The sequence below is a fragment of the Astyanax mexicanus genome, chromosome 2 (genome assembly GCF_023375975.1).
Source record: "Astyanax mexicanus isolate ESR-SI-001 chromosome 2, AstMex3_surface, whole genome shotgun sequence".
NCBI lineage: Eukaryota > Metazoa > Chordata > Actinopteri > Characiformes > Acestrorhamphidae > Astyanax > Astyanax mexicanus.
Genome location: NC_064409.1, coordinates 72,453,869 through 72,479,064, shown reverse-complemented (window position 1 = coordinate 72,479,064; position 25,196 = coordinate 72,453,869). Strand labels below are relative to the sequence as shown.

Below are 25,196 nucleotides of genomic sequence, written 5' to 3'. Positions count from 1 at the left end.
CTCTGCTCCCGCTCTAGCCTCTCTTCCAGCTGCTGTTTCATCTTGTCCCTCAGCTCCCGCTCCACCCTTTCCTGCAGCTCCTTCTCCACCCTTTCCCTCTCTGCAGTCTCCTGTGGGGTTAGCCCCGGTCCCTGCACAAGCTCCCTCAGCTCCCGATCTATTGTCTTCTTTAGCTCCCGCTCCATCCACTCACTCAGCTCCCGCTCCAACTTCTCCCAGTTCTCCCGCTCCAACCTCTCCCTCATCTCCTCCTCCAACCTCTCCGTCAGTTCCCTCTCAAACCTCTCATTTCTCTCCCGCTGGTTCCTCTCCTGACTAATCCTGTTCCACTCAAGCCACAGAATCATATCCTCCACCACATCAAGCCTTTCTCTTATCTGCTGCTCCATCTTCTGCGTCAGCACTCTAGCCTTTCACGTGAAGTACTGCGCCCTTTAATAGACGCCTGCGCGTATGACGTCACGCGCCTCCCAGTGACGTCACAGAACGAGACGGCGCGTGACGTCAAAGCCGTGGTCTGTGTTTGTGGACTACGCTTCTAAACAGGGCATTCGCCTGCTTTAACAGCACACTCACTGCTGACAAACACACACACACACACACACACACACGCACGCACACACCAATAGTATATAGGTGCAGCCCCAAAGACTGCAGTTACAGGACCGCAGTTCTAGTACCCTATGTTTTCGCGACACTGCCACCTAGCAAAATTAATGACTTATTAATGACTTACTACTCCTTAATATAATATTACCAATTCAGCTAACTACTTACATATTTAAAGGCTTGTTTCACCCAAATATTACCAATTCAGCTAACTACTTACAAATTTAAAGGCTAATTTCACCCAAATATTACCAATTCAGCTAACTACTGTGGAAGATTATAAAATAACAAGATTAGCTTACAATAATCATGATAGCCAAAATCTTAACCTATGATTTCTTAAACTATGATTAAAACACATATTACACAAATAGATCTATGAAAGCTATAAATCTATACTCTACTAATCATTAATCACTGAATCAAGAGTTAGTCACTAAAACCACACGTACACACAGTTATTATTTGATTCATAAAATCAGCAATGACATTTGAATGGCCCAACCGAGAAAGCACGCTTCCTCGTTTTACTGGTAAACATCTTGAGGTTACAGAGGCTAGCAGACTAAAAGAGTTCCTCTTTTACTCCTGGGCTCTAGGAAGAGTTCCTCTTTTACTCCTACACTCTAGGGACAGGTCAACCAGGGGAGAGCCGTATAGAAACCAGTGAATGAAGTACATTGTGTAACCTTGCATTAGAAGATTGAGTCTACAAAATTATGCATACAGCTTCAAGCTTTATTACAGGTATTATAACTAACTAATCTTACTGTAGATGTAGCAGAACTATTATCAATAAGAGAGTACGAACTGAACTGCTGTAATTGCAGGAAAATATGATCTGAGAGGAAGTGTGTCTTGTTGAACTCAAGACATGCCATAAACGGGAAATGATTCTCCCTTGGCAAGGGAAGTTGACCACCTACGATTTCTCAGAAGCAAAGGTCAAGACAGCTTTCGGGTTCCTAAAGAAAGTCTGGAAAACTGAAGTATACCATATTTGGAAAGATAAGCATAAAAATGAGAAGCCACCTAGCAACTAGGTACGTCACAAAAGGGTACACGTCACAAAAGGGTATAAAGGATGGAGTCAGAAATGCCGAGGTTCAGAAGAACTCGGGGCGACATGCCTGTAATGTTCTTCCCAGATCTGAAATGTTCTTCCCAGATCTGAAATAAATCATACTTGTTCACTCTCAATCTCCGTGTCGTCTGAATCCTTGGATCAACGAACATGCAACACAAAAAGCTAAGACAGCTTTTTCTACACTACTTACATGTTTAAAGGCTAATTTCACCCAAATATTACCAATTCAGCTAACTACTTACATGTTTAAAGGCTAATTTCACCCAAATATTACCAATTCAGCTAACTACTTACATGTTTAAAGGCTAATTTCACCCAAATATTACCAATTCAGCTAACTACTTACATGTTTAAAAGCTAATTTCACCCAAATATTACCAATTCAGCTAACTACTTACATGTTTAAAGGCTAATTTCACCCAAATATTACCAATTCAGCTAACTACTTACATGTTTAAAGGCTAATTTCACCCAATTATTACCAATTCAGCTAACTACTTACATGTTTAAAGGCTAATTTCACCCAAATATTACCAATTCAGCTAATTACTTACATGTTTAAAGGCTAATTTCACCCAAATATTACCAATTCAGCTAACTGCTTAACGTAAGAGAACGGTATTCCGTACACAGTTTCGGTATTTTCCGCGTTTGAGTGGATATTACGAAAATACCCGAGTTCAAATAGGCTGCAGTGATTGGCTAAACTATAGAATATCTGCCTAGCAACCAAAATAAATTTTGATTGGTTACTTTTGGACCAATAGTTTTAAAGAAAACCCCCCAAAAAACTGACCTCAGTCCTGTCACCAGTGTGCATCAGTATTCCGTACACCGGCCAACGTACACCTCAGATTTCCACTCGTGGTGGCTGTATTTTGCAAAACTTCACCACCTTTAACATATGATCTTAGACTGACATAGAAGCTTAGTAAAGTGTTTGTCAAATGGATTTGATAAGTTGTCTATGAATTGAAAAAAAAAATGTGCTGAAGCTGCAGCACAAAATCTCAGCTGTCTATGAGTGGTGAAGTGGAGCTCGTTTTTAAAGTAAGTTATAAACAATGATTATTAATTCCTCAATCAAATATTACAACAAATGCTGTTAGTTGGATGTTTAACGTTGCATTTTGGGTGAAATATGATGTTCAAAGTGGGTAAAACCTTACGTGAACTTGTCGATAAAGTTTTCCCCACCCCTTAGCCTCAACGTTGTTAACCCTTCCCCACCCACCCGTTTTCGGAGACGCGGGCGGTTCCTCCCTACCTACCAGAATTTCAAAAGAAAACACAACATGGATGGTCACTGACCTGTTTTAATGGAAAGAGGAAGGATTGACAATGACCCCAGACTATATTTCAAACATAACAATAGTTTATTTAAGCAATAGAACACGAGAGGGAGTGTGTTATCGCGAATTAACATCACGGCTGTGATTTGGTCGCAGGCACGAGCCGAAGGCGCTTTAATATGGACTGAGCCTTCCGCCAAAAAGTAGTTCCACCACAATTTAACTAACGTTTCATTCAGTGTATGGTTCAGGCAGACTAACACCACGAAAGTTAGCTCGAAAGCAAAATTGGGAATAAGTGAAGATGGTAACGTTAGGAGCGTGAAATAACGCTAATACTCTCCTCTCCTGCTCCGTGGAGTCGTCTTCAGGTGAAAGCCGCGAATTTTAGCATTTCTGCTTATTTTCCTGGGTGGTGTTGGTTTTAGCTAGCTGGCTGGACTGTGGTTAGGTTAGCGTAGCTTGCTTTAGCTCAGCATTAACTTAGTTTAGCCTAGCCTGGCTGGTTAGCGTTCTGGCTGTAAGACGGCATTAACCGAGCGATTTTCGTTCCCTTTTTTCCACGAAAGACGAACCAGTGCTGCGGGCGAGCGTGCCGCGGCTGAGCGCTAGCTTGTGTTAAGCTAACGCTGCTGCGGGTGTCCTGTGTAGATACAAGTTTAGTGTGAGAAGGCCGTGATGTTATCACGAAATATCATCACGGCTAGATCACTTCCCAACCAATCAGATTGTGAGGTCGGAACTAACTGTTGTATAATATAAAAGTATTTTATAGTTTAAATGCTCAACTGTACGGAATACTGAAGTGTACGATATACCGTTCTCTTACGTTACATGTTTAAAGGCTAATTTCACCCAAATATTACCAATTCAGCTACTACTTACATATGTAAAGGCTAATTTCACCCAAATATTACCAATTCAGCTACTACCCAGACAGCACAGGTACGTCGGAGAGAAGTTTATGCAATGCTTACAGTTACATCGTTAAAGCATTTGCCGCAGGTCGTTTGCTCACTGGCACAGCGTCGCAGAGACGTCGTTACCTGATGATCAAACGACGTCCGTCTGCTTTCCGAAAGACGTTCCTCACCTGATGCTTTTAAGCTGTCTTTACGATGTTTATGCGATGCTTACAGCTTAATCGTTAGAGCGTCTATGGCACCTCGTTTGCTCACTGGCACGGCGTCACTGAGACCTCCTTAAAGGTCACCTTCCGTCGTTTTTTCTTTCATTTTAAAATGTCTAGTTGTGGTCTCTAGTATGAATGAATGACATGTGAGCCGTTTTTGTAAAAAAAAAAGTGCTCAGGTGTCTCTGTATAGCTCTTTTTTAATGGACTGTTTTAGGGGTGTGTCCAAAATGACCGGAATCCAGCTTTGCTCATGAATATTCATACATGCAAACAGCATGCAAATATCTCTCCTCTGATTGGCTAGGAGCACTGCGACGCCCCTCCACCGCTCTGCCGCTCACTGCCTCCCACCTCCAAACTGATGAGCGGTGATGTTGCGTCGCTTCAGCTCCGCCTCTGGGAGTTTCTCGAGCCAAGGTGGGCTGGTCTGTGAGTTTCTGCCTACGTAGGCAGAAAGATAATTCAAAATTCACCCGGGGGGGAGGGGGGATTTCTTTGCTTAGCTCCTGCAGACAATGGGGGCTGCAAAACAGTTTAATGTGCAGGTGTACACATTCAACTCGGAGAGACCTACTGTATTCCACAAAAAACAAGAAAAATCGGATTTTTGCGGAAGGTGAGCTTTAAGGCCTCGGCATACTTCCAGCGAAACGAATTTCGTGAGCATTGCACGAAGTCAAGCGCACTTTCGCGAGCTTTCGAGCTGGCATACTTTCTGCGGCTTCGCTTTGCCTGTCTCGCATGCTCCACAACTGCAGGTGGTGGCTACTGGAAAACTATCGCGAACAAGCTCCGGTATGGCAACGTGTGAAATACTATAAAACGTGTGAATCGTAAAGGTGAGGGTACCGCTGTACCTGCTCAGCCAGCCTTTCTTCAAAATCGTCCATGTTTGTTTTCTTGGCACGCCTCTTTTTTAAACGACCAATCACAGCCTTTGTCGCGTTGTGTCTTCGGCCGTGGAGTTCGCCCAGCTTCCATGTGCACGACACGGCGAACGAATATGGCAAGCCAACTAAAGGCCTCGGCATACTTCCAGCGAAACGAATTTCGTGAGCATTGCACGAAGTCAAGCGCGCTTTCGCAAGCTTTTGAGCTGGCATACTTTCTGCGGCTTCGCTTTGCCTGTCTCGCATGCTCCACAACTGCAGGTGGTGCTGTTACCGGAAAGCCAACGCGCTCTGTCTACACAAGCTCCGGTATGGCAACGTGTGAAATACTATAAAACGTGTGAATCGTAAAGGTGAGGGTACCGCTGTACCTGCTCAGCCAGCCTTTCTTCAAAATCGTCCATGTTTGTTTTCTTGGCACGCCTCTTTTTTAACGACCAATCACAGCCTTTGTCGCGTTGTGTCTTCGGCCGTGGAGTTCGCCCAGCTTCCATGTGCACGACACGGCGAACGAAGCCCCTGTGCGACGTCCGCGCCTGTTCGTTTTCTCCGCAATTACGTCACATTGTTCGCTAGAGCCACGCGAACGTCGTCTCCGCATGAAGTATGCCGAGGCCTTAAGCCAAAACGTGTGGGAAAGAAACGCCTCCACGCGTAAAAATATGACGTGTCCACACGTAAAAAAATCACGTGTACAGGCGGTAAAACTGTTCGTGTATACACGTTTTGGCATGTAACATCCAATCGGTAAACGCGCCTATGCATACATTTGCATTGTAATAAGGCAGCCTGACAACACATGATGTCATGCAACGTATTGTATTCCATATTCATAAGACGCTTACGTGGGTTACAACGCAGTGTCTACGTACCGTGACATAGCCCCATACATACTCATACACACTCTGCACGCAAGGTCCACATAACTGAAACGTTGTAATCATGTGTCTATGATGTACCCCCTATTTCACATGATGTAACCCCCGCCATTTTATATCCATAGTCAATCACACTCCGTCGATTTATGTTCCCTTGACCTGTATCATCTCTGCGAAGATGGCTGTTCACAATTCTGTTAAAGTTTTCCTGAAGCAATCTAAATCTTCGCCCTGCCATTGCTTTCAGTACTTGTTAGCTCTAAATAAATTACATTAAATTACAGTAAATTACATACGGGTTCCTCGCCATTCCCTTGGGGGGGTGGGGGGGGGGGGGGGGGGGGGGGGGGCGTGCGCTCAAAACGAAAAAAAGACAATAAAAACACTTCACATCTATAAAACAGAGAATGCTAAAACAGTTTAAAAAAGCTATATTTTAATATAGCATTATTTGTATTGTATACTTTGGATGTCTATTTTATTAAAATGCAATTCATAGTATATATATTAGTCATATTATTGTTATTATTATTATTATTATTATTATTATTATTATTAGTTTTTGTAGTACTAGTCATCTGCACAATAATCTATGGTTATTTTGTCATTTTGATTTGCTTTAGGACAATAAAAATGTAAAAGAAACTAATAAAAGATACAGAGAAATTGTGACTAAATTTACTAAATTCAGTGGCTGAACACCGAATGTTGTTTACTAGGGCTTAAAAAAGCAAAATTACAATGTAAAAGTATAACATTTTAAAAGTTAAGACTTTAAGTGTGGACAGTTAGGACTGAAATATTGTGTTTATATTGATTGTAGTTCATTTTTTTTTTTTTTTTTTTAGACCTAACATTTTTAATAACAGCCTTGCTTTAGTGTTAATTGTGCCGCTATAATACGACTTGACTTAATATGACTTTCCCTGTGGGATCTGTCTTAAACCTAGCAATAATAGTTATATTTCTTGTGTGTTAATGTAGGGAATGTTATGTTCCCTGAGTAGGGCACTGTGGCATTAAAAATACTTGTTTATCCACATTTTAATCAGATATGAGGTGTTGTACAGGCATATTAAGACTGCTTCTACAGCTCAGTAAATGTTGCCATCTACAGGCTGCATATTGCAACTGCGGCTTTTTGAAATGGACAGTAAATCCCAAGACGTTAATTTTTTACGTCTGTACACGTAATATATCCACGTCTGTACAGGTGAAAAAAAGCACGTGATGTACAGACGGCATAAATTTACGCCTCCACACGTAAAAAGATTACGTCTGTACACGTAAAAAGATAACGTCTTTATCTGTCAACACGTGATTTTTTTTACGTGTGGACACGTCATATTTTTACGCGTGGAGGCGTTTCTTTCCCACACGTTTTGGCTTAGTTGGCTTGCCATAAACGAAGCCCCTGTGCGACGTCCGCGCCTGTTCGTTTTCTCCGCAATTACGTCACATTGTTCGCTAGAGCCACGCGAACGTCGTCTCCGCATGAAGTATGCCGAGGCACGCGGTAGCCAAGCGACGTCCCACCGCTTCCTAAAAGACGTAACGTAAGAGAACGGTATATCGTACACTTCAGTATTCCGTACAGTTGAGCATTTAAACAATAAAATACTTAATAATAAACTATTGTTATGTTTGAAATATAGTCTGGGGTCATTGTCAATCCTTCCTCTTTCCATTAAAACAGGTCAGTGACCATCCACGTTGTGTTTTCTCTTGAAATTCCGGTAGGTAGGGAGGAACCGCCCGCGTCGCCGAAAACGGGTGGGTGGGGAAGGGTTAACAACGCTGAGGCTAGGGGGTGGGGAAAACTTTATCGACTAGTTCACGTAAGGTTTTACCCACTTTTAACATCGCATTTCACCCAAAATGCAACGTTAAGCATCCAACTAACAGCATTTGTTGTAATATTTGATTGAGGAATTAATAATCATAGTTTATAACTTACTTTAAAAACGAGCTTACTCCAGCTCCACTTCTCCACTCATAGACAGCTGAGATTTTGTGCTGCAGCTTCAGCACAATTTATTTTCAATTCATAGACAACTTATCAAATCCATTTGACAAACACTTTACTAAGCTTCTATGTCAGTCTAAGATCATATGTTAAAGGTGGTGAAGTTTTGCAAAATACAGCCACCACGAGTGGAAATCTGAGGTGTACGTTGGCCGGTGTACGGAATACTGATGCACACTGGTGACAGGACTGAGGTCAGTCTTTTGGGGGGTTTTCTTTAAAACTATTGGTCCAAAAGTAACCAATCAAAATGTATTTTGGTTGCTAGGCAGATATTCTATAGTTTAGCCAATCACTGCAGCCTATTTGAACTCGGGTATTTTCGTAATATCCACTCAAACGTGGAAAATACCGAAAATGTGTACGGAATACCGTTCTCTTACGTTACCTGAATAGGAACCTGATGCTTGTGCGTTCTCTATACACAAAATAACCATGTCAACGTAATTTTTTACTCCTTGGGAGTTATCTTAACAACCATCAGTATAAAACAATTTAAAAAAGGATTAACAAATCAAGTGTAAGATTAATTATATTTCCTGTTATTCAGATTTTGCCTTTAAAATATTTAAACAGAGATATAAAGATGTAAAGGGACTGGCGGTTTACAATTATGAAAAGATGTATTTCAGAACTAATTTACATACCCAAACAAAAACTTAACATGTTACTAAAAATTATAAAGTTTATGCTATACAAGCTATATGAAATGTTATTTTTAAATGTTGTATTTCAGAACTAATTCACATGCACAAACAAACATTTAACAGATTACTAATAAATTATAAAGTGTACATTAAATATTATTTTGAAAAGTATTTTCGAACCAATTCACATGCATAAACCAGAACTTACAAATTACTAATGAATTATAAAATATTTAATAATAAAAAAATTAATAATAATAACATTAATAATTATAATAACAATAATAATAATTATTCAGCGTGGTCTTCAGCGATGAAGTCTGTCAGGCGCCAGACGAAGCCAGTCTTTGATCACCTTTTCTGCATCAGCTTCACTTGGATTGGACAGCTGGGGATTTCTCATCGCAGACGCTGTAAGTACAACATTGTTTCATTAGAAAAATACTTGTATGTTATAGTTTCTAAGACATTATTGGGCCCAACGTAATATAGGTGTTGGCTGCTAATTTGTTCATTTGGAATATGTTTCTTGCCAACATGTTGCTAGGTTGTTGCTAAGGTGTTCCTATGAAGTTTGCCATGGTGTCCCGGTTTACTGCGTGACTCCAGGAACCAAGTGGTTGCAGGTGTTGTTAAAAGTGAGTTGAAAATGGGAGTGAAGAGGGGACTCTGCAGTACATGAAGTTCAGAGGCTATATTGCTTGTGCATGTAGAAAAATGAATGGGAGTGAATGAGAGGAAAGAGGGATGAAAATGTGTCAAACACATGAGTGCAGATAATTATAGTAAGTCTGTGGATAAGAGCATGGGGACCTGCCCTGAAGCAATGCAGATCTTGCAGATTGGTGTCTGTTGGGGCAACGGAATGGCTGGGGCAAAAATTAATGGGAGTCAATGAGAAGAATGTTTATCAGTTGAGCGTAAGTACAGTAGATGAAAAAATAAAATAAATATATATATAATGGAAATATATGGGTAGAAAATGGATAGACAAACAAGTGCAGCAGGCAAATTAGTGTGTGCAAGACTGCAGTATAGGTATTCACAATACTGTTTTTCTTTAATGACATTAAAAAAGAATGTGAAGAACGGTAATGTGCAGTTTCCAATCAGAACACTCCGCCAATTTCCGTGCGCTGACGCCAACTGGACCTACTTCAGTGCAGAGTTGAGGAGTTTATGTGAGCACAGCAAACTTTGGATGTCAAGGCTTTGAGATGGACATCATCATTATTTCTATCGTGCGTCCATGAGACTAAGTGTTTATAAATATGTTTGTGTATGTGCATGGAGTGCAGGTGTTTGCAATTGTTTGGAGTTTACAGTTGCATGTTCAGTTCAGTACACGATGTTTACTCAGCGTAGCATTAATAATCAGTACTTTGTACTTGAAGAGAAGGCTCTCTTAAGTTAGGATAGGTGGTAACTCTGTTAGGTTACCTACTCAACACGGTTTGACGAGGCTAAGGTTAGCTTTTATTAGCCTTCATCGAATTCGGATTATCCGGTCCACCTTAAATTCGAAATACCAATGATGCGCCAGTAGAGAGTGGGATTGGGCCGAGCAAAACGAGTTTGGCGTTTATGGAATATACATTGAAAATAAATAGCCTGTTCTTCCTGTTTCCAGTTGCCCTAACTCAAATAGTCTTTCCAAGGTCGGTGACACTACCGTATGAACGTAGACCTAATAGGCTGCGAATAGCCTAAACAACAAGGAATATTAGTGTACTTTTTTTATTATGACCCTCTGACCTTGACATTTTAGAAAATTTGAAAGCATATAAACTGCCTGTTCTGCATATTTGCAGCTGCCCTAACTCGAGATTATCAAACAGTCTGTTGAAAGTGACACTGTCATATAAACGTAGACCTAATAGGTTGTGAATAGCCTGAACAACAAGGAATATTAGATTTGTAGATTTTTTATTATGGCCCTCTGAACTTTTTGGCATTTTAGAAGATTCATTGAAAATAAATAGCCTGTTCTGCCTATTTTCAGTTGCCCTAACTCCAGATTATCAAACAGTCTGTTGAAGTTGATACCAAATTATGAAAATAGAACTATTAGACGACTGAATAAGACAAGGTAAATAAGAAGCTAACTTCAGCCTCATACATGTTTGCTACACTGCCACATAGTGCTTTGAGTGCTGCTAAATAGACAGTCTAGTAATAGAAATTGTTACCTCGTCTGTATTTTAATGTCAATCAACCAAATTCCAATTCAGGTAAGTATTAGTATTAGTTACTAGCTTAATCATTAACAATTTATTTCCCTGCAGGTACTAACTCCCCACCCTGACTCCTCTTCAGGTTCCCTCCAAACGAGAAATTCGCATATGGAGGCAGGTAAGTGACATCGTAATGAAAGTCATTTTTAATGTCTTTAAATCTGTCCCCAGAAACTTTTAGGAGCCATGGTGATGAATTAGGCCAGCTGGTATCATCACACAGTGTCAAGCTTGTAAACATAAAACAACTTTCTTTGTTACATAGAAACATTTTCAAAAAGGCTCTACTCAAAACCATACATAACATATTCTCTTTCAATCTGAAGAACCACTATGCCATGCAAAGAACCATTTAAGGCTGAAATGCTATTGTGAGAGCCTAAACTTTTAAAAAATGCTGACACAGCATTAAAACTACAGGATATTTTTGATACCCTATGTTACCCTCTTAGATAATGCTACCAACATTAAAAAAGTAGGATCTTTTGATAGTCTAAAAACCATTTCAGTGTTAAGTAGTAATATTGAGCTACATTCTTTAACTGTATACCAGCAAGTTATACTTACATATGGAGAGGAATTAGTACCAAATTGAAAAGCAGTCACTACACTACAGTCCCTTTTCACAGTAAAAAGCAAAGTGACAGTATACATGGATTTACATTTTAAAAGCAAATTGCTGTATTTGTTTAATTCAATACATGCGACTTTATAATGCAATCAGTTCAACAGTTTTTTTTTTCATTGTTAGCCCCCCAAGGATGCATCGTTCAGTGGCTGCGACATATACAACATGCATAACAATTTTTTTTAATGAATATTCATTTCATTATATACATGGATATATTTCAGCAAGTATGTTTAGTGAAATTGTATTTATTTAGAATAATATTGTTGAAAACATACGGGGGCACTGGGAGGAGGGTATTAAACGTCCTGAGGTATGAGCTCTTGATGCTTAAAAAGTAGTAAAAACATGCAATGATCTCTGAGACAACTTTTCGTATCCTTCCCCTGAACAACTATGTTGAACAATCTTTGTTTTTAGATCATTTGAGAGTTGTTTTGATGAGTCCATGATGCCACTCTTCAGAGGAGATTCAAATAAGAGAACAACTTGCAATCGGCCACCTTAAATACCTTTTCTCATGACTGGATAAACCTGGCTATGAAGTTCAAAGCTCAGTGATGTTAACAAACCAATTTTGTGCTTCAGTAAGTTAGTAAAAAGTAGTGAAATTATATAATTATTATATTTTTTAAAAATGGCGCCCTCTTTTGGATGCTCCATGCTGCTGACATATGGACCGCTTATTAGCTGTAATATATGGCAATATCCAATAATTTAGGGGTATTTAAGCAGGTTTAATGTGGTGTCTTGCTGCACTCTAGTGGTCATTTGGTGAAACTACTCCAGGTTCTTAATAAAAAAAATACTGAAAAGTACTGACTACAAAATGTTACATATCAAATTTTCCTTTGGTGTACCATTATTACATGGGCCATATATGATAATTGCCAAGGTTGAGCTTGATAGCTTGTATATAGTTCAGGAGAAACAGTAATCTAATATTGGCTCCGCCCCCTCTGGTGTGTGTCTACATGAACTGACAGGGTATCTGAGAATCATGTTATGATCAAAGGTCTGAAGTGGCATGGATGTCAGGTTAAGCATTCAAAAGTTACAGGTCTAATTTGCATATTGTGGCCATATTGTTTACAAATTTAAAAATTTAGTAAATAATTATTGAGGCTTATGTTCTTATGCTGAGCTGTTTCACACCAAACATGTCATGATTGTCAATGAGTTCTCAAACATAGGTTTAGCATATTATGCACAATTTACAAAAAACGTTGGTGGAGCATAAACAAGAATGACCAAGGTGGCTGACCAGCATTATCAAGAAGGATAAAGATGTTCAACCAGCAAGATCAGCATGATTAACTTTGCCATAGTGTTCAGCAGGGCTTTTTCATAACAAACAAACTGCTACAGAGTTCATTTGGGACCAGAACAAGACCATTTTGTCTCAAAGGTCTTGGTGTGGTTGTTGTGATTACTGTATTCACACACACTGCACCAGGGATAAAAATTAACCAGAATCCAAATTAACCAGACCAAAAAGTGCAGGCAGGATTGAGGGCTTTTACCAGTCAAGCACCAGATATGAAGAGCAAAAGGGATCTTATTGTCAAGGTTTTCTCCAGTTTGCCAGTGACTGTGCTGAAGTAGATACCCTCTCCTCTGGGGGAAAGTGTGCAGCCCTTCTCTCTTACCAGAGCTGAAACTTCTCACAATCTGCATTATCAAGACATTTACACAACATACTTCAACAATGGGTAAAATGCATGAATTGCAAATATTTATTTGAGAACAGAAAAGATTAAAAACTAAAAACTAATAAAATGACTAAAAAAATGATCTTGGTTGGATGGAAGGAGGATGACAAAATTAAAATATGATTGTGCACTCGTGGTCTTCACGTTCCAAATCTATAAAAAAATTAAATGCAAAATATTAAAAATTTTCATGCATTACATTATGTTACTCATTTCTTATTTCCAGTTAAAATATGTACTGATTTACAACTTTGCATTATAGTCTTGTTATCGGAATTAACCAGACAAATCACTCCACCAACTAACAACGGCCATGCACCACCACCCACAGAATCGAGAAAGAGCCATCAGTCTGTCAATCCTTTCCGTGTCCGGGCCGAGTGAGGTTCCCCGTGTTGAGTCAAATTAAGCCGCAGGCTCCACTCCTGGTGGTGCCCTTCCGTCAATTCCTTTAAGTTTCAGTTTTGCAACCATACTCCCCCCGGAACCCAAAGACTCTGGCTGCCCGGCGGGTCATGGGAATAACGCCGCCGGATCGCGGGTCGGCATAGTTTACGGTCGGAACTACGACAGTATCTGATCGTCTTCGAACCTCCGACTTTCGTTCTTGATTAATGAAAACATTCTTGCCAAATGCTTTCGCTTTTGTCCGTCTTGCGCCGGTCCAAGAATTTCACCTCTAGCGGCGCAATACGAATGCCCCCGCCCGTCCCTCTTAATCATGGCCCTGGTTCAGGAAACCCACAAAATAAAAAAAAGTCCTATTCCATTATTCCTAGCTCAGGCATTCAGGCGAGTTTGGTGCCCGCTTTGAACACTCTGATTTTTTCAAAGTAAACGCTCCGGACCCCTGAGGACCGGACACCCAACCAAGGGCATCCGGGGGGCGCCGGGAGGCAGGGTCTGGGACAGGCGGTAGCTCGCCTCGCGGCGGACCGCCAGCCCACTCCCGAAGTCCAACTACGAGCTTTTTAACTGCAGCAAATTTAATATACGCTATTGGAGCTGGAATTACCGCGGCTGCTGGCACCAGACTTGCCCTCCAATGGGTCCTCACCCATGTGTTTAGGATACGTTCATTCCGATTACAGGGCCTCGAAAGAGACCTGCATCGTTATTTTTCGTCACTACCTCACCGTGTCGGTAATGGGTAATTTGCGCGCCTGCTGCCTTCCTTGGATGTGGTAGCCATTTCTCAGGCTTGTATTGTATTGTATTGTCAATACAAACCATTATAAAAGATTAGTTTGATCTATTCTTAGTGAAGTGAATTGTGTTTATACGCTTCTCCTACAATATTTAAAAATATATGGTTTTAATGGTTGTTAGTGCAACGCCATTTGTAAAATACCATACCTTCTCCATTTCGTGAAGCCATAAGATAGAAGCATGGATGATGTGGTGGCCATCAGGAACTCTGAACACACAAATACCATTGTTTCAAAACGTAAACTCGTACATTAAACCATTTATAAACAGTAGGGAAGGGCAATTTACTATTACTCCAGTGCTGTAAATATAAATATTTGCTATAAGCTCCCCCTCATGGACAGCTGCACACATGCATTTATAGGCAGGCTGCATCTGAATGGTGTGGCACAGTAATATTAGAAGATTTTACTCAAAATGTCGCCAAAGCTTACACATTTTCATTGAGTTACGTAGTGCAGTAGCAGTATTTCTGCGTTTCAGTAATATGAACATTGTTGTTTTATTCTACAAACTACAGACAACATTTTCCTCAAATTCCAAATAAAAATATTGTCATTTAGAGCATTTATTTGCAGAGCTTTCAGACTTCATATTGATCAGACCTTAAAATGTGGTTTAGAAATCAATTTTTGGTGGAATAACCCTGGTTTTTAATCACAGTTTTCATGCATCTTGGCATGTTCTCCTTCACCAGTCTTTAGTATAACTTCTTCAAGATAACTTTATCTTCAAGAGCCTGAGCCCTGGCTATCAGACTGGTGATATTATCCTCTGCAGCAGATACCCGGACCTCCGCCTCACCGACCCGCTCGGCACATTCATTAACATCTCTTTTCACATTCTCTATTGCTGACAGAATACCGTCTAATTTGGAGGAGAAATCAGACTTTAAGCTTGCGATTGCAGCCAATATTGCGTCTGAGCCAATTTCAACCGTCTTTTCCTTCTCATTCGACTCACAATTATCCTCCTCCATTACCTGGTCTGTTCCCGTGTTAGCCCCGCCATTGTCACCGCTAGCTTTAGCGCTCACCTTAGAAGTGAAGTCAGATAACTTCGACTGGGTCGGCTTACTAGTCATTTTACTTGACTTCCTTTGTGAAAGAGGCATCATTGCTGACTTAAGACGTTGTTCAGTGTCTCATATAACGATTATTTTCCAGGATTTTACAGAAAGGTAGCGGAGCCGAGGCGAGCACGTCATTACCGGAACCTTGCATGATGTTGATTTAACCAGTCAACCAGTGCAAAAGCTACATGCACAATTCTGAACATACACATACACAATTCTGTTTTTTAAATTAATCAGGTTGTACTTTAGATTCTCTATTAATTTTGTGCATGTTATGTCCTGTTAACTACAAACATGGGTGCATTCTTAATAAAATACTGTTTAAAGGCTTTATATGTAAATAACAAATACTAAATATTAGCAGTAAAATTGTGTACCAATAATGTCTTAATTGTCTTAATACCTTAATTTTGCCTCCTGTGGCCAGCACCTCTGTATCACATGCACGTCGTCCATCATCATGCAGCTATCCTGCGCCTGGCAATCCTGCGGAACAGATATTCTGCAGTTAGGAAGGAATTTACAACCAGTACCAGACTCTGCCTGTTGAAGACGACTCTGACTACAGACGTGCACTTAGAGCCAAGGCGACGCTTCAGGGGCTGCAAAGCCGGAGCTAAACTAAAGGCTAAACAATGGGAGAACAGCTGGAAATACAAGCCTTGTATACTGACAGTGGTGATGGGGAACGTGAACTCGCTGGTGAACAAGACGTACGAGCTCGCAGCATTAGTGAGGAATTGTCTGCAGGAGCTAAGCAAAGAAATCCCCCCTCCCCCCCTCCGAAAAACGGGTGAATTTTGAATTATCTTTCTGCCTACGTAGGCAGAAACTCACAGACCAGCCCACCTTGGCTCGAGAAACTCCCAGAGGCGGAGCTGAAGCGACGCAACATCACCGCTCATCAGTTAGGAGGTGGGAGGCAGTGAGCGGCAGAGCGGCGGAGGGGCGTCGCAGTGCTCCTAGCCAATCAGAGGAGAGATATTTGCATGCTGTTTGCATGTATGAATATTCATTAGCAAAGCTGGAATCCGGTCATTTTGGACACACCCCTAAAACAGTCCATTAAAAAAGAGCTATACAGAGACACCTGAGCACTTTTTTTTTACAAAAACGAACACGAAGGCTCTATAAACATAATGCACACAACAATTATTACTACAGTCCACACACTGCTTTCAATAAGCAAACGTTTAATACTACAACATTACCACATACACTACAACACATTTAACAGACAATTGTGAGTGTACATTTTGTACAGTCAGTGTTGATTTAACATTGGGTAATTTGCTGTAAAACATATCTAAAGTTGGGTTAAATAAACAGTTAAGTTACTTACTCAAATCCTTGAACTGCTGCATTTCTTTTTCCGGTGAAGAGGGCCTCATTGGCCACCCTCCACCGGATCAGCTCCCTGGTGTCCTCATCACTCCCTGCAATATAAAACTTTAGCTTTAAATGGAATGGCAAATGTGACAATATTGTAGCAGGGTTACAACAATAATAAATATTTAGCATCAATTACCTCAAAGCAAGATTTATTTCTTTTAAAAGTATAGTTTTGGCTTATTACTAGCTACTAAGGTGAACCACCAACTTCATCACAATTGTATGACAGCTAAGCTAGGCAGCCAAGATGTAAACTAAAATGAAAATGCTAAAATAGCCAGCTAGATTAGCCATTCAACTTTATTTAACATTACGTTATATAGCTAACTACCTAACTAGTTAAACAACGTAACCTGCAAACCACTTACAAGTACATTTGTAGCCAAATTAACTCAGCAATACTTTAAATTACAGAAAGACAGTTCAGGAAACTAGCTAACCTAGATACTTCAGAATGAGCCATTAAGCCACGTTGAACGGTGTGCTAGCGAGATTAATAGAGGTACTAAAACACAAAATTCAAAACTACATTCAGATGAGAACAAACAAATCTAGTTAGCGTTGGCTAGCTAACACCAGCTGTAGCTAATCCCGCACGTTTAGCCCACACAACCGCTCAACTTACTCGACTCTGTGATCCTAGGTAACTGAAATAGCGCTACATTTCTTTACTAACAATACAACATTAAGCTAGCTAGGTTAGCTTGGCTGGCTAACTAGTTAGCGAGCGAGCTAGCATGACTATCTTAGCGCGTACTGACGGTAGCCTTAAACACTTGCAAGTTAGCGTTAGCGAAGTTAATAAATTAAAAATCAAATAAAATATGCGTATCATTCTTCACAAAATTACTCATAACGTTACTTTGGGTACTTAAGTGGTGATATTTTCTATTATTCCGATTACATTCTACTTAAACTTGTAAAGACCCGCGTCACCGCTGTCCGCCATCTTCAACCTCTGCTTCGCTTCCGCCGCCCCCCTTGGAACTCTGGGAAATATGAGCGGGTGAAGTGTGCAGGGCTTGCATACTTCAAAATCTGTCCCGGTGCAGTATGTCATCCGGGAACTTTTCGCATACCTAAACTCGCATACTGCGCATTCGGACACACTACCCCATCTCGCATACTGCTTTTGCATACTGTTTAGTATGGAAGTATGCGATTTCGGACGCAGTCAGACACTAAAACGCCGCTTTTTACGCCGTTGCACTGAGACGGCGCGCCAAAAGGGTCGAAAAACGCCGTGGGAAACGGCGTCTTCTGTGCTTTTAGCGGCGTTTTTAACGGCGTCGTGAAATCATACGGCGTATATTACGGCGTCTTGAAATCATACGGCGTATATTACGGCGTAAAACCCACACAGAACGGCGTATTTTACGCCGGTCTTTTCGATAAAAGGCGTCTGGTCCAGGTGTTTTTTGGGCCTTTTGGCGTTTCATAGTATACGGCTCGAGAGCGCGTTTGTGCGCAGACCTCTCTCACCATGGCTCCGGCGAATGTCATAATAAAAGTCTTCCGTGATTATTATTACTATTATTCTATTACATCAAATTTAATGTTATATAGAATGTACTATCACATTATATATTATATAAAAGTCTACATCGTAAGGCAGGGAGACCTCACTCAACACAGCTCAATTTCTCTGCCGAATGCCAGAAAAAAAGTCCTCCGTGATTAAAAAGCTCATGGATGTCAATAAATATATTATTCAACAATTAATGATTATTTATATTTCTTAAATGTCAATATAATAAAATATGTGTAGTGTGTATGTATTTATAATATTATTGGCTATGAATAAACAACTGCCTTTATTATTTAGATCTTTACTATTTTATAATTTGAAAAAATCGCTACTAAGCAACAGACAGACGCAGAAACGGAGCGGACAGTGAGCCATCATGGTTGCCAGATTGTTAGTGTAATTCAGATAAAACCAATTCACTGGGTAAAAAACGTGTTTTAAATCCGCCAAAATCCTGAGAAAACCACCCAAACAGCTGATGTTCGTCATATTAACAATATTACAGGGTTTATTCCAACATGACCTTAACTAAAATACCTTCAATATGTGACGAATCACATGATTACATGATTGATTACAAAAAAAATATCTTTAAATTAGTTTATCTGCATGCTTGTATTATGTGTTTTTTGCCTTGTATCACAGGACACACGAACCAAAAAAGTAAATACAGTACATAAACATAACCTTGCAGCGTTTCCTACAGACAATTTCAGACACAACTCGACATTTGGCATGAAACCACCCAATCTGGCAACACTGCGAGCCGGTGTACGCTGTTAATTTCAGTTTTTCTTCATGTAGTTCAATAATATTAATATTTTGATCAGCGCAAATATAACAGGCATATAAATTACTTCATGATCAGCTCAGAGCTTCACTATCTTTAATTCAGAGCTCAGTTGCTTTATGGAGTTTTAAACGCGGCTAAACCCCTCTCTCACCTGTGTGTGTTTATGCGACCAGTGCTGGCGCATGACAATGATGTGTCCGAATTCACTCCTGTTTCACCACTAGTTAGTGAACTACATAGTGTCTCCCTAAATAGCGCAACACTTATGAGGGAGTATTAAGCCATTTTGGTCATAGCCATAGTTTTATTAAGCTCATTAGCACCACCTACCTACATTGCTGCACGTACCTGAGAAAGAGATCGATTCCCTTTTTCATCATGCCAAAAATGAAGACTACAAATCGAATTTTTTTGGCAGCACTTATAAGTCTGTCGGCAATTGCATTGCCGACACTTGCTGCTCTTCCTAACACGTCTGATACCATTTGTATGCTCTCCATTTCTAAATCCGTTAACATTATGACATTTAAAAATAAACAAGACGGACTTCCGGTTCTGACACCGCATGGAGCGGACGTGAGTTAGAGTTCCCTCCGGCCTATAATCCAGTCTGCGTCCCCGCCGTCTCCTGAGGCAGTAGCCCCACCTGGAGCTAGTGCTGCTCTGCTTGTCCAGGACATCGCGGCGCTGAAGTCTGAACTGATTCCAAGACTGCCCGTGTGCAACAGGGGCTTCACAGTGCATGTGCACTGTCATGCCCCGGAAATGCACTCTCAAGCGCCAAACCTTCCGTGGCCAATGAAATTAGGTGTGGGCGTGGTAAATTCCGTGGCCAATGAAATTTAGTCTAGATGGAAACAGGGGTCCACGAGCACATAGTGGATTTTTTTTTTCGCCACCTGTTTTTTTCTTAATCTTTGGAGTGTCTATTTTAAGATTCTGACAGGTAACAGGATGAAATAATTTCCCATGACATTTATGCATCTATGCTGATTCTGAACCGGAAAAAAATATGAAGAAAATGGCATAGCTCCTTGAGTTAACAACCTATACAGACAAATGAGCCACTTTTCCATACAATTCTGGGCCAAGGAATTTAACGAAATGGTTATTAAGTTTTTTACAAATTTGGGACAAAAATATAAAACAAATAGCAAAAAAATGTAAATTTGCCTGTATGTTTTCACATTATACTAAAATCCTGTGCATTAAATAAAAACATCTTGGGGTTTTTCTTAATCTTTGAAGTCTACTTTAAGATTATGACAAGTCACAGGACAAAAAATGTCCTGTGGGGCTTATTTTTAACCCTTTACTACACCTATCCCAAATCCGAACCTAAAAAAATATGAAGAAACTGGCATAGCTCCTTCAGTTAAAAACCTATACAGTCAAATGAGCACACTTTTCCATACAATTCTGGGCCAAGGAATTCCATAGAATGGTTGTTTTTAAGTTTTTTTTTTTAACATTTTGACTCAATTCTTGGACAAAAAGATTAAAAAAAAGTGGATCTCTGAAGCCTGAACCCTTAACAAAATGTACAATTTTTAGCACATGCACTGCCCAGCCCCGGAAATGCACTCTCAAGCTCTTTTTTTTACACTTTTACGCTTCTGAAGATTTATAAAAGAGTTTTTTAAATCCATAGTGTGTTTTGCGATTTTACAAATGGCAACAGACATGACAACAGCTAGCAAGTGTAAATGATGAGTGTAGTTTGTGCGCATTGTATCTTTTAATAAGCAAATAAGAGATCAATACATCCAGAGAGCAGTAGAGCTATTAATATTAATTAAGCAATATGTTAAGCAATATGTTCTTGCATTTGCCATTAGGTTTTATTTGTTCATACGTCGCTAGTCGATCTGACGTCATGTTAACGGAGCTAGATGTTTTCTGGGTCGTTTCTTGAATATTTGTCATTTCCGGTAATATGTGCCTTTTAGTTTTTGTGCGTGCGTATCCTTGTATACTTGAGATGGTTGATGATCCCCAATTCAGTGGAGAACATGGTCTTTGAGTTAAATTTGGGGAAGGGGATAAATTGTTCATGAGATTTTTGAGATTTTCTTTTTTTGTTGCTGGCATTGTATTGTTTTTCATTTTTTTTCACGTTGCCCTACTAATTTAAATGGTCAATTATACACAACGTAACTTCAATTGTGGACCTAATTTAAAATTTGGCAGTTGGAATGTTAATGGTTTGAACAATATGGTTAAGCATCTAAAGGTGAATGCCCATTTGAAGCGTTTGAATTTAGACATAGCTTTTCTACAAGAAACCCATCTTATCAGGGACGACCACTCCAAGTTGAATTTTCCCGTGGGTCGGAAAAAAAATTTCACTCTACATTTCCTTCCAAATCTAGATGTGTTGCGATTTTAATTAAAAAAGGAATTCAGTTTATCCCCGATTTTGTTTGACCTTGTTTGACATGAAAGTGTTGTTGGTAAACATCTATGCCCCTAATTTTGATAATCCTAATTTTATGCAGAATCTTTTTCGTTCAATTCCTTCCTTAAATACCCATCTTTTAATTATGGGTGGAGATATTAACTGTACTATTGATCCAGGTTTGGATCACTCAAATCCACGTTCTCTCACTCCATCATCAATGTCTAAAGTAATTTCTGAGTTCATCACTGAAAATTCAATTGTCGATTCTTGGAGGTTTTACAATCCGCTAGCTAAGGGGTTTTCTTTCTACTCTCGCCCGCATAATAAATTTTCACGTTTAGATTACTTTTTTGTGGACAAGTTATTGCGACTGACTATCATTCAATAGTCATTTCTGATCATGCACCTCATACTATAAATATACAGTGTACTAACCGACACACTTTCCCCTCTATTTGGAGATTCAACTCACTTTTACTGTCAAACAATGAATTCAATACATTTATTTGTGCTTCAATAGATGACTTCATTACTAATAATAAAAAAGACTCCACTTCCTGCTTCTGTGCCGTTCAGACGCTTCTCTGCTTAGCTCTGCTATCTTTCATACTTTTCTTTATTTTTAGACATTTTCGAGCTACAGTGTCTGAGCTCATTATTTAGATTAGCACTAGCACTACCATATTTTGTTTCTTATTTTATTTTTTTTTTCTAGTTTCTTTTGGACATTTTATAGTAGAGCCATAGGCACAGGAATCAAAAAAGTTCCTGTAGAGTACTAAAGAAGAAATCTACAAGATGCCTCCTTGTGTGGGTTCAGAGCACCTGTGCTGCCAGAACTGCTACAATCTTCTACAAAGAATGACTGTTTTGGAAACAAATTTTCGGTCATTGTTATCAGAGTTTAAGGACTGGCATTTCTGCGCTGTTCGAGGACCATCGGTGTGTGGGAGTGCTGCCAGCGGACAACGGGCAGAGATTTTAACGGAGCAGCGAGCAGTGGAGACGAACAGAACTGGACCAGCAGATCATGTGGACATTCCTAATGTGAGTACAGCTGAAAGATATTGGCAAAACCAGCAATGGGTTCGCATTGGAGCTAAACCCAAACGGCATGCCACATACAGCTCTGTAGTATCCTCCACTCCTGCTAACATATCACATCTGGCTAATGCTAATGCTAAAGCTATTGCTCGGAGATCAGAGCACAGAGCCAGAGGAAATCAGTTCCAGTCACTTAGTTTGCAAAACAGATTTGAGCCACTGCAAGACCTTAATGACTTTCCTAATACCAGCCAGTATGATACAGAAAGAACCAGAAGATTCAGCCATTCAAAACACCCCAGTAGAGCCACAGGGCTCCAGGCTGGGGCCACAGCAGACACCCTTGTTTTGGGGGATGACTCTGTTCATGGCATGAATAATCAGAAACTTATCGTTCGATGTGAGCCAAACATCACCGTTTCTGAACTGAATGAGAAGCTTCCAGCACTACTGGCTGAATACAGAACAGTGAAACAGATTATTGTTCATGTTGGAAAGAACGATACAAGGAAAGAGGAGTCTGAGGTGTTAAAAAGGGACTTTAATGATCTTTTTACCACACTGCGCAAATTCAACATTCAGACATTCATCAGTGGTCCTCTACCTGCAAGGGGCTGCAATATGTTCTCTAGGCTGTTAGCATTAAACATATGGCTTCAGAAAACCTGTAGGTCAAACGGACTGAACTTCATTGACAATTTCAATCTGTTTTTTGGGAAGAGAGAGTTTTTCAGGAGAGATGGACTGCACACCAACAAGAGGGGAGTCAAATTCCTGTCAGAGAACTTCATTTTTTCTCTCTGCAACTTCTCTGTTCCCACTGGTGAAGACACGTCAGCTTTAACACCAAAAGACACTGTCTGCACTACAGAGACACAACATCCTCTCCCCACAGAGACTGCGGAGTTATCGGATGGGAGCCATGTTCTGCTGTATCAGCTGCCGGAAACACCGCAACTGCATGAACACTCCACACCATCCTCCATCTCCACCTCATCATTATCATCCTCCATCTCCACCTCATCATCACCCCACCTGAACTTCCCAGCAACCATGGAGAAGCTGGTATCTGCAGGGACAAGGCTGACGCTTTCTTTGTCAGCGAGTCCTCAGGTACAGCGGAAAATCAGCACAACTTCTCCTCCACAGTCACCTACTGCCTCACGGACCCAGCAACCCCCATTCTCACCACCACTACACTCCCCAAGTGTTAGTAAAGGGGACCAAAATGAAGCCCAGTGAACATGAACATGAGAAGGAATTAAACAAACCCCCCCCCCACAACCCAAAAAGAAGAGACAAGCTCCTAAACCACCGGACCGACAGCTCCGCTCTCGACTTCTTCACCAGCAGGAGCCCCTCCCACCTCCCTCCACCATAAGGGAAGAGGCCGCCACAAGTAATCCAGCAAACTGATATCTTTTGGGTCCGTGCTGCTACAATGGTGAAGTCAGCAGTACATGTTTTCAAATAAGTACGGACCCTGTGTGCCAGTTCTCTCCCCATTCCAGTTCTTATCAGAAGCAGAAAGAACAGGGAGTATAGGTCAGATAATGTGAATATATCCAACTTGCAGTATGTAAATTGTAACCCACAGGCTTTGGAACAAAACGCACAGGTTATTAAGTTAGCTCTACTAAATATCAGATCTCTTACAAACAAGTCCTATCTAATTAATGATTTTATTACAAATTATGGGCTTGATTTTCTGTTTTTAACAGAGACATGGTTAAATTCTTGTAGTGCTGAAAGTGTATTAATTGAGTCGGCTCCACCAAACTTTAACTTTTTAAATGTCTCACGTACCGGCAAGAAAGGTGGAGGTGTAGCTATGCTGTTTGATGATACTTTCCAATGCAAGCAGTTATCACTTGGTGACTTCACATCTTTTGAATATTTAGGCGCAGTTTTAAAAGGGACACCAAGAATATTACTAGTAATTGTCTATAGGCCTCCAAGGTACAATGCTGATTTTATTGATGATTTTACAGATATGCTGTATTTTATTTCTACTGAATTTGATCATTTTATTGTTGCTGGTGATTTTAACATTCACATTGACAATCCCAATGATAATTATGCCAGAGAACTCTACGATGTATTTGACTCTTTTGAACTCTCTCAGCATGTGACTGGAAGCACACACTGTCATGGTCACACTTTGGATTTGGTTATTTCGAAGGGTCTCAACATATCAGCCTCTATTAAGGATGTTGCACTGTCAGATCACTACTGTGTATTCTTTGAAATGTGGACTTCAATACACAGTGAAACCAGACAGATTAGGTACAAGAAAAGGCAGATAAATGACATGACAGCTGAACTTTGTGTGCTCTGCACCATGCAAACCATCAGACTCTGTAGATACTCTGCTGGATAGTTTTAACTCAAAAACTGCTAGAGTTTTAGATGAGATTGCACCAGTTAGAGTTAAAACCATGCCATGCAAGCAGAAAGCTCCATGGAGAAATGATGCTGCAGTTCAGCTCCAAAAGAGAGAATGCAGAAAAGCTGAGCGCAGATGGCGTAAAACCAAGCTTCACATTCACAAAGAAATTTTTAAAGATAGACTGCGTGATTACAATAAAATAATGTGCACATGTAGACAATCCTACT

General features: G+C 40.3%; 2 long non-coding RNA genes across 20 annotated transcripts in view; one reads left to right on the top strand and one right to left on the bottom strand.

The window, feature by feature from the left end:
• Nucleotides 1-7,726: 7,726 nt before the first annotated feature.
• On the top strand, nucleotides 7,727-9,308 carry LOC111196590 (uncharacterized). Its single transcript, XR_007437914.1, has 3 exons — nucleotides 7,727-8,111; nucleotides 8,864-8,977; nucleotides 9,112-9,308. It is a non-coding gene; the product is annotated as an uncharacterized LOC111196590 (long non-coding RNA).
• A 4,447-nt stretch (nucleotides 9,309-13,755) lies between these two features.
• The window catches only part of LOC125799072 (uncharacterized), a 188,020-nt gene continuing 176,579 nt past the window's right edge, over nucleotides 13,756-25,196 (bottom strand). For 12 of the 19 annotated variants that reach the window (XR_007437897.1, XR_007437911.1, XR_007437901.1 and 9 more), the window contains one exon: nucleotides 13,756-14,555. This is a non-coding gene — a long non-coding RNA (uncharacterized LOC125799072). Of the gene's footprint in view, nucleotides 14,556-15,825; nucleotides 15,909-16,271; nucleotides 16,360-25,196 lie in introns of those variants that run through there. The other 7 variants (XR_007437906.1, XR_007437905.1, XR_007437904.1 and 4 more) reach the window with 2 other exon arrangements.